General features: G+C 31.6%; 1 long non-coding RNA gene across 1 annotated transcript; it reads right to left on the bottom strand.

Annotated features, from left to right (window-relative positions):
• Positions 1-8,885: 8,885 nt before the first annotated feature.
• Positions 8,886-10,892, bottom strand: LOC145070579 (uncharacterized). The gene is made up of 3 exons (XR_013690006.1): positions 10,575-10,892; positions 9,328-10,150; positions 8,886-9,186 (listed from the first exon to the last, which is right to left on the bottom strand). It is a non-coding gene; the product is annotated as an uncharacterized LOC145070579 (long non-coding RNA).
• Positions 10,893-11,537: the final 645 nt, after the last annotated feature.

An 11,537-nucleotide genomic window follows, 5' to 3' on the forward strand; every position in this document is an offset into this window, starting at 1 on the left:
AGCCCTATTTTAACCCTCCCCCTCCTCGAAACCCCGGTATCATTCCCGAGCCCCGAAGCAAGTCCCGGATCCCGAAGATCCCGAGAAGTGAAATTCTCGAGCCGAAGCTCTACCTGCGAGAAGACGGTTTTTGTGAAGATCTTTCAGATCTACCAAAGAATACTACTTTTACAAGTCGTAGTGTTGTCCGAGCATCGTCTAATCAAGTGAGTGTATAGTCATTTTCATCTTACACATAGATATGAAGTATTTTATAAAATACGTGTTATGTGTATATATATATATATATATATATATATATATATATATATATATATATATATATTGTTGTTTATTTGGAGTGAGTGTGTGGTCACTTTCTTCTAACACATAAATATTAAGTATTTGCTATGAAATAAATGCTATGTGTATAATATAAAGTTGTTTATATGTGTGAGTGTATAGTGCCTTTCATAAACACGATTTTAATACAAGTATTGTTTGAATGTATTAAGTATATGTTTGGTGTGAGTGTGTAGTTACTTTCTTCTAACACATAAATACGAAGTATTTGCTATGAAATACGTGTTATGTGTTTATATATTGTTTGTCTATTTGAGATGGGCATAGAATTGATGTTTTATACAGGTGTTAAATGATTTAAACTGTGTAAGTATTTGTATCTACGAAAATGTTGGGTAGAACATGGGTAGATGGGATAGTTGGTGACTATCGAGTTAGCGCCTACTGTTAAGTAAACCTTGGTGACTATGGAGTTAGCGCCTATTGTATAAACCTTGGTGAGTATGGAGTTAGCGCCTACTGTTAAGTAAACCTTGGTGACTATGGAGTTAGCGCCTATTGTATAAACCTTGGTGACTATGGAGTTAGCGCCTATTGTTAAGTAAACCTTGGTGACTATGGAGTTAGTGCATATTGCTAAGTGAACCTTGGTGACTATGGAGTTAGCGCCTGATAGTTATGGATTTAGTACCTGATAGATAAACTTTGGCAGCAATGGACTTCATGCCAATTCCTTAGGTAAATCCTTAGGAACGAATGAATAAAGGATAGTTAATTCTTAGGGTAGAACCTTAAGAAATAAAGAAGATAATGGGGATGGGTAATTAGGTTGATTGTTTGATGATTAAATATAATAATTATATTATTGTGGGTTGAAAACCTATATGCTCACCAGGCTCCCAAGCCTAACCCACTCAGTTTTCTTTGCATTACAGGTAATGACACAAGAGTATAAGTTGGTGGACTTGATGAGAGATTTTGGATTATAGATCAGTAGTTATAAATAACTATTGTAAGGTCTATTTTATATTGTTTATGCTTTTGGTCTGTATTGGAACATGACATCCCGAGATTTGTTATTTAATGAAAATACATTTCTTTAAAGAAATGCTTTGATAGATTCTTATCATATTTTGTTTTGGGAACAAATTCCGCAACTATTTTCTTTAAAAGATTACTCTAATTTTAAAACAAAGCATAAACAAATCGGTCTTTTCTGGCCGTGAAATTGGGGATGTCACAGTTGCCAAACGACAAAACAGACGACTCTAGCCTAGTCGCCATGGCGTAGCGACCTAAGGTCACACTATGGACACTGGATGCCTAACAACTTAACGGTTTAAGTCATTTTCCTCGATTCTAAGTGCTCCAAAGCTCAAATCTGGTCCATTCTATGGTCTAAAAGGATAAAGTTTCCAACTTTATCCCTTAAGACTCTTCAAGAGATAAGGATCTAAACTCCCAAATCCAAAGGGGAAAAACACAACATGGCTTAATCATATAAGCACTTAATATTTAAGGTCTATTGTCCAACACTTCTAGAAGGTTTCCTAACACCATTCCTTAACATAAAAATCCGTGCTATTCAGACATGCATGTCCAATGCATGTCTAGAACTCATATTAGGTCAAAACAAGGGTTAATGACCAAAATTCCATGCATGACACTAAAAATCATTCTTACTTTAGATCCAAAGCACCAAATACTCCAAATAGCTTGGAGATTCATAAAGTTACAAACTTTATGAGATCTCACCACTCAGACCCATAAAGACATGAAGAAAAAGGGACAAAATCTAAAGATTTAGCAACTTAGCAAGGAAAAGGTTGATCTTGGGTACTCAACACGGTTCATAGGATGTGCTAGCTGATGAAGATGATGCTTGCAAGGTAAACTACCATACCAAGGGCTTCCTTCTCCTTCGAAGATCACCAAAATACTAAGAATGAGTTCACACTTGCAATAGAGGCTAGGGTTAGGGTTTTTGAGTTTGAGAGGGTGATGAAGGATGAATGACCACGAACCCTAGCCTTAATGTCCTTTAAATATGCCCAAAGCCCAAGAATTAGGGTTTTCTTCCAAAAACACCAGCCATACCGTGGCGGGTCATTTAAATCTACGATCAAAACAATATTGTTATGCCTGAAACAGGTGTTACAACTCTCCCCCATTTGAATCAGACTTCGTCCTCAAAGTCCTGAACTGCAACTAACTCTGATTATGCTCCCACATCTCTGCCTCGGGTTCCTAACCACTCGGACCCCTTCTGGTGCTGCCACCGGACCTTGTCGGATAAAGGATAAAGTTTCCAACATATAAAGTGAAGTTCCTAGCTCCGACGTTGGCTTCGACGGGAAGGGGTGGACTGGATTTTGATAAAGTGCAAGTCCAGTGCTTTCTGACGAAGACCAAGAAAGAAGCATAGGTGGGAGAAGTTGGACAAGGTGAAGCCAATGTGTCGACCTTGCCTCTGACGGCAACCGAAGCCCCACCTCCCACAAGCAACTGTGGTCGCCACCGACTACCTTCTTCTCTTGAGGTTACAAAAACTAAAAAACATCAGGATTGTGTTCTTTCATATCTTCATCTCAAACCAAAATTATAAAGATGGATATAGTGATGATGTATTGAACAAAAAATATTTGTGATCTGGAAAAGGAGCAAGATGAACAGATATCGTGGAACAACAAGATGAGCATATGCAAAAACATAAACTTTAAATCTTGAAATCGTCTTCAAATCTAAACCAAAATCAGAACCCACTTCTTAGAAAGATGCCCTTCTTTTATTTTTGTTTAATTAAAATCAGTTAAATAAATATAAAATAATTAAAAAACAACTATAAGGGTATATAATAGTCTTTTCATGTTGATAGGGACCAAAACCAATAAAAAGATCCATTTTATACCATTGGTGCACCACCAAAACTTTTTGGACAGAAATTACAGGAATTTGCCAACAACAAAGACCATTTTTACAGTTTTGTCTTGTAAAAACGAATTCATCATAAGCACATTATTAACAAAGATGTAAAAAAAAGATATAAAAGTAGATGAAAAACCAAAAAAATTAATTTTTTTTTTAAAGTAGAGTTAGCAAAAAAATTGGGTTACACTCGTCCACCCAAAAATAATCTCCAAAAATCATATGTATTAAGACATGTAAAAGTTTTAATCAAAATCATATAAATACGTTTGTTTAAAGATGTAATTATGCATTTTTATGTTTTTAGAAATATAAATTCATTTTTAAAATTATTAATATATTTTTTAGAAATATAGATAAATAATTTTATATGAAACGTTTATACTCAATAAAAAAACGTTTTATATTTAAAACATTTAATTATACTTTTAAAAAAAATAGGTATACTTCTATAGAAGTTTAAAAACGTATTTTTAGAAGCATTAACACATAGTTTTAGTATAATTATATTTTTTCAGAAATATAAATACATATTTATATTCATATAGAAGTATAAATATGTATATTTATGTTTTTAAAAGTATAACTATATTTCTTCATACAAACACTTGTATTTTTATGATTTTTATAAATATAAATACACTTTTTGGAATTATTAATATACTTTTTAGAAGTATAGATAAATATTCTAACGTATCTAGAAGTATATATCAATTAAAAGCATGTTTTTATGAAAAAAAAAATATACTTATACTTCTAAATTAAGAACGTAAAACTATATGGATATAATTCTATACAAGTAAAATATGTAATTTTAGATGTATCATTTTTTAAGAAGTATAATTATATTTTTCATAATATAAATATGTATTTTTACGTTTTTAAAAGTATAACTATATTTTTTTCATATAAACAAGTTTTTTATTGATATATAAGTAAAAATACATATTTATACTTCTAAAAAACAACTAATAGCTTAGCAAATTTTAATTATAAATGAAAAAGAATTTGTCATAGGGATATAACCTGTCAAACTTAAAGACTTTTATGTAAAAAACCAATTGAAAAATACAAGAAAAAAAAACAAAATTGTTTAAAAAGTTAAGGGAAAATTGTACTTTTCAAAAAAAAAATATGGATAAAATTAATAAAAAAAAAAATAAGGGTATTTGAGAAAATTTATCATTAGGAATAAGGTTTTAACGGAGTAATTATTTGAAGATTTGAAAAAATGAACATAAATGAGGCATTTTGGAATTGTTTGGACTAAATTTATATCATGGTTATTTTGGAATTTTTTTTGAACCAGCAAATACATATATAATCTACTTTTAAACTAAGATCTAATTTCATCACAAGACTTGAACCCTCGACCTTAAAGAAAAAGGGTATCACCTGATACCTCTGAGTTAGAAGCCCTTTGGTGGTTATTTTGGAATTGTTCATGCTAAATTTATATCATACTCCATTAAACATGATTTTCGGTACTCAAAATTATGGATTTCGAATTCTTGATAGTCTAAAAAAGCTATTCCGAAATTTCATGATCCAATAAATAAATGCATAACTTTTAGGAAATCCTTCATCTTTTTACTGAAATCTAACTAAAAGATTAAAAAAGGAAAAATGACTTGTAAGGGTAATAAAGTATTAGACTTGTACACAAAATACCATCGAACTTTTTTTTGTACACACATCACCAATCAACTATAACTTTTGTACATATATGACCATTAAACTTCACATTTGTTCAAAAAATACCATTATATTACCGATAATAATAGGTCATTAGCCACGTAGCATGCCACGTGGCATGCCAATGTGGCTGCTGATGTGGATTTTACTGTTTATTATGTACACATTATACCATTAAATTATTTTTTGTACACATTATACTATTAAACTTTTTTTTGTACACATTTTACCATTAAACTTTTTTTGTACACATTTTACCATTAATGTTATATAATTTATTGAAAAAAATATCATTTCAAAAAGTACATATCATTACATAAAAGTAGGTTTCCCGTCACCTGATGTGGATTTTACTGATTTTCTAAATTTTAGTAAACTTATCATTATAAGTCATTTTCCTATCGGTAAACAACGACATAATTTCAATGCACTTTTTTAATCATCAACCATAATCAAGAAGAGGGGGGAGGGGATTATAATAAGGTAACATGTACAAAATGTTTCATGAGTTTATAAGTGTGTCTCAAACGTAGTTTCCTAAGAAAATGACTTATAAGAATATGTTTATTAGACATTAGCTAAAATAATGAACAATTAAGTATTTCTTCGCCGCTCCAGATAAAAGTCTCAAGTTCAAACCTTGTGGGTTTCAATTTATGTATGACCAACATAAATTCACAATATAGTTGTAAAAGAAAGTCCTTAGTATCATTGTAAAAAACAAATTGTTTCCCCCAAACCTTACAAAATCAGGGAGTAACAATAGGTGATGGAAAACTCATTTTATATAAAAATATGTATTTTTTGAAATGATATTTTTTGAATAAATTATATAAGATTAATGGTAAAATGTGTACAAAAAGTTTAATGGTAAAATGTAGGGGTGAGCATTTGGACCGGCCCGGCCCGGACCGGCTCTTGGACCGGACCGGTTATGGAGAATTTCGTGGACCATGGACCGGACCGGATGAGTCGTGTCCGTGTCTGTGTCCGGGTCCAGGTCCGGGTTTTCCGGTTTTTGGACTCGTTTGGACCGGTACAAGTTTAATTACATAGAGTATAATAAGTAATCTACATTGATGTATAATATTATAACTTGCAAAATTAATACGTTTTCGTTTCATGCCTAACTAATCTACATTGATGTATAATATTATAACTTGCAATTTGCAAAAATTAATTTTCCAAATAAAAGCAACTAACATATAAATCAAGTTCACCAACAAAAGTTAAACAATTTTAAGATAAACATACAAAAGTATTACCGTAACAACAAAAATCATAGTTTAAACTTTAAAATCAATCAAACTAATAAACTTCATAAACTCATAATCTAATCTTCTATTGGTCTCTTCCCCATATCATTGTCATCCATATGTAACATATTTAAATTTTGTGTAATCTCTACATAAACACAGATGAAAATGTTGTTAGTATTTAATTAAAAATAATAATTGTATAAAAAAAGAATAAAGATTGTAATTTTTTTACCCAAAGCTATATCATCATTGTTCAAGATGTCATCAACGTTGTCAACTATTGGATTTGTAGACTTTATCACCCAATCTTGGGTGCATGACAAAGCTTCAACTATCAATATCGATAAACTAGTCTGATACTCACTTACAACTCTACCACATGTGTTAAATGCGGACTCGGAATTATAGTATAAAATAATACTAAATAGTATAAAATAATACTAAAAAGCTGAAATATTTCAGCTTTGATAGCTCTACTTTGAAGGATTGCAACTCAGTGAATATAATACCAAAATAAACAAAATTATAGTCTAAATTCATCTACAAACTATAAACTAAATGTTGGAAAAAACCAGAGGTCAATCCGACTTAAAACAAATGAGTTATGGGTGTTTAAAAAACGTCACAGATTACAAAATCTTGCTGAAAAGCTGAATTTTTTCAGCTTTGATAGCTCTATTTTGAATGATTGTAACTCAGTGAATATAATACCAAAATAAACAAAATTATAGTCTAAACTCATCTACAAACTGTAAACTAAATGTTGGAAAAAATTTCCAATCAATTCGACTTAAAACGAATGAGTTATGGGTGTATAAAAAACATCACATATTGAAAAATGTTGCTGAAAAGCTGAATTTTTTCAGCTTTGATAGCTCTACTTTGAAGGATTGTAACGCGGTGAATATAATACCAAAATAAACAAAATTATAGTCTAAATTCATCTACAAACTGTAAACTAAATATTGGAAAAAACCGCAGGTCAATCCGACTTAAAACGAATGAGTTATAGGTGTTTAAAAAACGTCACAAAAATCTTAATCATGTCCAACCGGTTCTAAACCCGGTAAAAACCGGACCGGACCGGACCGGGAAAAAAACCGGACCAAACCGGAGAGAAATCTTAGAACCGAGAACCGGCCCGGGGGTCCAAAAAAACGGTCCGGTCCGGTCCGGTCCACCGGTCCAAATGCTCACCCTTAGTAAAATGTACACAGAAAAAACGTTTAATGGTATAATGTGTATAAAAAATAGTTTAATGGTATAATGTGTACATAATATACAATAAAATCCACGTCAGCAGCCACATGACATGCCACGTGGCATGTTACGTGGCTGGTGACCTACTGTTACCGGTAACATAATGGTATTTTTTAAACAAATGTGAAGTTTAATGGTCATATGTGTACAAAAGCTATAGTTGATTGATGATATGTGCACAAAAAAAAGTTCAATGGTATTTTTTATACAAGTCTAATATTTCGTTATCCTTACAAGTCATTTTCCCATTAAAAAAAACACACACACAACTGAGGAATGGAGATAATAGAAGAATATAAAATGTGACATTTGGTTGAATAAACCGATGATATTATATTATACGTTCAAAATTGCTATTCCCAAAATAGATAGAGAGAGATGTAAATGAAAATAATATATACATTACATATTTAATTAAGCTAGAAATGTATATATTATTTCTAAGTTATGTCATTTGAGTTAAATACAAATGAATCAAGTACATTAGTTCTATAATCATTGTTATAAATATCTATGAAATAATTATGCTACTTATGAACTACATTAATTTTAGCGATTTTATTATAAGTAATTATCTTTGTTTTGAGTGTTGTCCAAACATCGTTTTGGATATATATGAAAGTAGTTTCCGAAATGGTGGGGATGGAAGGAGGCTTCTTTGATGAAAGTGGGGTTGTCGGGGAGTTTGTAACAATGTACTGAGTTCTGTAGGCATCAAAATAGAAGGTTTCTAGGAGGCAAGATAATCATGTGTCACCTTCTTTATCATTAAAATATTTATGTATCTTTGTACCAAAACTCCCCATCGACACACCTAACTAATTTATGCTTTATAGGGAAATTAACATTTTTACATTGTAATGAATAATTCAACGTAAGTTAATAATACATCATGGTTTTAACAGTGAAGGTCGAAGGTTAGTAATGTGGAATCAGACAAACATTGGACACAAAGATACCTAAGGATACAAGGAAGGGTGAGGCTATGGTAACACAAGACCACTTAAAATGGATTCTTTTTTATATAAGTTATATATAAAAACTAGGTTATAACCCGTGGGCACCACGGATGAAAATTTTTAAAAGTGTTTTATCGATAAGCATGACGAAGCTTAGGAATAACTTAATTAAAAATGTTAATATCGAATATATTGTTTTATCTTAAAAAAATATATTATTATTATTTGTTTTTACCAAAATACCCACTGAACCTCCCTAAGCCCCTTCCCCCTTTGGCTGTAACAAAAATAAAAACCAAAAATTATCCCTACATAGATATATTGGCCAGTAGAACTTGTCCTAAGTATCGATTTGTAAAAGGGATTAAAAGTTTGTCCATTTCAATCGGTGAAGGCAGATATGAATATACAACCATAGAAGAAATGTGAAGTGAAGAGAAATTACATTGATTGATAAAAGATGTCAAACTCAAACACCAAAGAAACGAGAAATTGGGGTTGAAAATTAACTCTCCAAATAAAACAACATATATATATTCTAAAAACTAATGATGCATTTGAATGATTATATCTATATATTACAGATCAAGAAAAAAAATTATATATATGAGATTGACATGAGAGTCACAAGTACATAATTGGGCAATCAAATCAAGTGTGTGTTTGGAGAGCCACGTGAGGGGATTAAGACCATGTAACGAAGGTACAATAACACCCTCAAACAATGCAAATGTGAAGGGAAGGATGTGGATCAGTTTGACTTTGACCATTCACCATTATTTACATTCATTTTTTGAATGGCACATCTATATTAAAAATGAAAAAGATCAACCAAGGGCCAGACCAAAGTATAGATATAAAGAGGTTAAAACTACAACAATTTATGACACCAAAATAATCTTATAAAAATGAAATTGGCAACATTGAATTAGAAGGAGCAAACCAACCTTGTCAAAGTACTTTCCAGACTAATCCATCAATAGCAATGCACTTTCATGTACTACCCTGCTATAGCAATGTACTTTGAATTGCAGCCAACATTAGCATCAATAATTAGCAACTTCCGTTATTTAAAGCAAACATAAACAAAACACCATAATACAGAAAAATGAAAATTGAAATGGGTTTTTTGGTTTAAGTGGGAAAATAAGAACAAAATAATACAAAATAATGATGGGTTATGGCCACCATGAAAACCTAAAAAATTCCATCAATACCCCAACTTGAAAAAACCTTCCAGACTGTATATATAAAAAGCCTCCAGTTTATATAAACATCACCAAGACTTCCATTAGTAATTATATATCTGAAACGAATATGTTGCTCTCAACAAAGGGTAAAATGGTCAAATCACTAAAAACCTCAACAAAAAACATAAAATGACATATTAAAATATCTCAAAACAACAATGTCTTTGCTAATTGAGTTTGCATGTTAAAAAGAAGGCTCAAATTAAGAAAGCATTTACACAAGCAGATGGTGTGCAACATGGACCCATCCATTTGAGCAATTGTTTTGCTGGGTTTAACTTATACTTTGTAATCAAACCACAAAAACACACTCATATGAAAAATGCAATGAATATAAAAAGGAAACAAAATTGGAAATAGATAAACAATCTTCAAAAAATATATTGGGCGGAGAGGGGAGAATACATACCAGGAACAAAGGATCCATACTCGGATCGTTTAGAGAGAGAAAAAAACTTACGATTGACAATAGCACACACATTTTTACCTTCAATCAAACATAAGACATATTTCCTGCAAGCTGCATTTGAAAAAATCAGAACCCACAAAATATATAGGTTTTGATTGAAAAATCTAAGTATCTAACAAAAATGCAAAGTGATGTCTTTAAACGAATGTCTGATATAAATCAAGGAAAATGAAAAAATTTAAAAATAAATAATAAGTGACTTATGGAAGGAAAGTTGATTAGAAATATAAGGAAGTCATATATAGCACTCATTTAGACCAAGAGAAATCATGCAAACAAAGATACGAATGACAACAAATCCATAAAATTATAAAAAGATGCTCTACAAATAGGCAATCATTGGTGTTGAGAGGTTGAAAAAGAAGAGGCGGGAAAACACCGATATACGGGGGGAGGAGAATTGGGGATATTATCTTTATGAATTGAAGACGAAATAGTCTTATGACGGGACTGAAAAAACAGAAAACAAACATACCCAGAGACTAAAAAAAGAAGTGATCTTGAGAAGAGGGTGACCTAAATCGAGCATACCTCCCTCCTCATCTTGTCACATAGGCGCCCACTGCTATTAGAATAGATTTTAGTAATCAGTTTCTTTTGACGTCCTAATGCCAAACAAAATTTCAGTAACCAATTTCTTCTATATCGGGGTTAGAGAAAATAGATGTCATTGAGGTTTATATGAATTCAACTCAAGCCGTACTATATCGTAACTAATTTTGGAAGATATTTAGTTGATGATCTATTGGGGGTTGGAAGGAAGTATGTAGTAAGGGATTGACGAAATGTGTATATGGGGATTGTTAGTCTAAAAGTTGGACAAGTGGATTCTAAGAGAGATTTTTATTAGGAGTAGAGATAAGTTATGACATACTTTATTTTTTTTGGCAAAAAGATATACATAAAAATTAAGATTTTACAAGCTTAATTTTAAGTTAAATCTCAAATGCCCAATTTACTTAAGATACAATTAAATAAAAGATGGTTCGGTACAATTTAAAATTAAATATAGGAAAAAAGATAAAAGGAATTAAAAAGAAACACAACACGTCGGTTCGTTCTTCCAGCTTCACACATGCACACAGAGGGCAAAAACTGATGATCGATTGATCGTTGATCAGTTGATGAAACTTTCAACCGCAAATAGCCATCGTTTAGGACAGCTCTAGCCTCTCACAGACGACGATCCTTAAATAGTGAACCAAATGGTTTTGTGCTCTAGACCCGTCACTAGATACAATCAAGTACAACTAGGGATACTACATACTTAGACAAAGTATGAGGTTAAAGGATCACAAGAGCTCGGGTTATGAAGGAGGTATTTGACATTCAACATCTAGGGCATGTAATGAAGTCTCACGCTAAAGGAGGTTTTAGGTTATGTAGGTCTCTTTCATGGTGTGTAGCTAACTGATAAACAATCTTATTGGAATTTAGT

The sequence above is a fragment of the Lactuca serriola genome, chromosome 1 (genome assembly GCF_051521515.1).
Source record: "Lactuca serriola cultivar US96UC23 chromosome 1, Lser_US96UC23_V15, whole genome shotgun sequence".
Classification (NCBI taxonomy): domain Eukaryota; kingdom Viridiplantae; phylum Streptophyta; class Magnoliopsida; order Asterales; family Asteraceae; genus Lactuca; species Lactuca serriola.